The following is a 2,813-nucleotide window of genomic DNA, read 5'->3' on the forward strand; positions in this document are numbered from 1 at the left end:
TATATTCCACTGCAAGCCACACCAGTATTTTGTAGTTTAAATCGTCAGGCAACTCGGTCAATTCAGGGACCTCCTCGTGCTCGCTCATTATAATTATAATTAACACTGACAGAAAAGAATAAGATGAAGCTCAATGGATTGTAAAAGAATTTCATGTCATTTTGTTACAATTTCCCTGTACACTTTAGAATCAACTCCTTTGCTAGGAACAATGGAAAATCCAACACGTAAATATCGCCATGTGAATCCTAATCTTGGGATTGCCAGGTCTAGAAGAAAAATTCTGCTCTGTGAGCAGAAGAGGAGTGCTTCCAAATTGGATGTCTAGTCACTCAATTTCAAACACCTTTTCTGGGGCAAGTGACATAGAGATAATCCTTCAGGGAAACGTTTTTTTTAGGTATACATCCAAGATTTTGTTTGGATAACTTTTCATTGCAGGGTTGATGCATCTTCATTCGAAGATGGGGATGGATTGACAACAATGTGCCTTTCAGGATGTGAAAGGTCTGTACGACCTGAATGCTGCACAAACTTTGCAGGTGACAAGAATGTGCCATGGCACACACAAACTATACTAACCTCATCTCTGCTATAATTGTACAAGAATCCACTGATTGTTTTCCCATTTGGGCCTAGTCCAGTAGTTGAAACACAGGGCATTTTGGGCAATGAGGATTGAGTTGGAGGCCTTTTATCTTCAGAAATATTTGGATTACCTGTTTTTTCTGTTGTAGCACTTGAAGCGGATACTTGTTTGGAGGACTTTGTGAAAGACGAGGATTCTGTGAGTTGTCTTTCATGTGTGGTTGTTGTCATTGAAGTTGGCAGTGCAGATTGAGCTGTAATAGAAGGTGCCTTTTGAAGAGCAACTTCAGTGGATTTAGGAGGCTCTAGTTGACTAGAAGCACTCAATTCTGACGAAGCCACAGTTTGTTCCTAGCCATAGATAATCTCATACCTGGATATAATTCGCATTGCAACAGAGGCTTTTATTGCCATAGAGACTTGGAAAGAAATCGAATTAAACCTTTCAAAGGAGTTTAGTCAAGTCACAAAAGGAGAAGACAGGCCTTCCTTCTTCAATTTGGATCACGGATATTTCCATAGAGATTCACATTTCATGACAGCTTCAGTTTTCATCTAGAGTTATTACTCCTTAGAATGTTCGAGTGAGTATTAAAGAGATATAATGCATGAATAGCTATCAGACTCGACTTAAGATAAAAAGATATAATGCCACATGGATCTAGGACCTTGCCACAGAGAAATTCAGATCACAAAACTAAGATCATGGTCCTTCTTTCACAGCTTCTTTATTCACATAGATCCTCAGCTTCGCATCATTCCTTATAGATTATGGCCTTAACCTTCATGTTATTCCACAGCGCACACATAGAATTTTGATACCTTGCAACTCAGGAATATGATCCTTAGAATTTTGCACCAATCTACAGGAGTTGTTTGCCTTAGAAATCGCATAAATTAGATGCTATAGAAGGCTTGCAATAAAGGAGACACTGAGTTCACATGGATCTTATATAAAAGAGTCACAGAACTTGCTCGCACACTTTGTCAAGATGGATCACAGAGTCTGGATCCATATTGGATCATCGATACAGGGTATTAACATTTGTAATATAGCCTTGGATTCAATGCAGACTATAGAGAGAGCTCCGTAGAGACAACATTTCTCAGAACGTCGCATATCTTAGAGCTAGATATGCCACCGAATAGGTCACGGATTCAAGTGCCTTTAGGGAATCGGAGACAATTAACTTAAATCCCAGACCACCCTTATCTTTCGTTAACTTCAAATTGTTCTTAGATCTTCAACCCTGCTCTGAACCATGTTCACTGTTCTTAGATCTTCAACTCTGATCTGAAACCATGTTGATTCTCCAGGGTGCATTAAATTTTTCTACTTCCAATGATTAGTTAGCATTGCTTCAAACGATCATTAGCACTAGTTCCATATTAGTTCCATATAGAATTCATTTAACATTAGTTCCATATAGAATTCTAAAATAAATCTTTATTTCTACATTGTGTATGTTAGTGGATTTCTTACATTGAGTTTTATGTTTGGAATAAGCAATTACAAGTAATTGCATGATTACAATTAAGATCTATGTGGGTGAGTCCAATAAGCCATAAACTAATGAATTACACATCTAGCAATTTAAGATACATGTTAGATGTTTCCATTGTTTCTATCGGAAAATCCCTGTGTGAAAACTTAGAAAGACAACAATATTCTCAGCCACTTAGTTCAAGTGGCCAACATAGCAAATGTCAACAAGTTTGGTGTATTTTTATAACTCGATCAAATCAAGCCCAACGAGCCAAGGGAGGAAGTTCCAACACAGGTCTTAATATTTCCAAGACATGATAATAATAAAGGTATTATCATGATAATTGGTGATGGAGTTAATGTGAGTTTTGAGAAAACAGAGAAATCCAAATCCTTCTTGTTGTGACTAGGTAAACTTAGAAGTTCACTAATAGCTACCTGTGAGGTGAACTATCAGATTCCTCTGGCATACAACAATATATATATATATATATATATATATATATATATATATATATATATATATATATATATATATATATATATATATATATAATCATTATAATTTGGGAATGGGAAATATATTTCCCAAAAGAATTATGCCTTACTCTTAACCACTTCCAAGATTCTATCATGGCTTCCCCTTAACCATTTTCCAAATTCTATCAACACCATATCATCGGATTACTAAGAATGGTCAAACGTTAAATTCATTTCTTAAACATTTAAATATTTCTTA

Source organism: Pinus tabuliformis, chromosome 1_2, assembly GCF_031772625.1.
Source record: "Pinus tabuliformis cultivar Carrire ecotype Pingquan chromosome 1_2, CPIR1, whole genome shotgun sequence".
Classification (NCBI taxonomy): Eukaryota; Viridiplantae; Streptophyta; class Pinopsida; order Pinales; family Pinaceae; genus Pinus; species Pinus tabuliformis.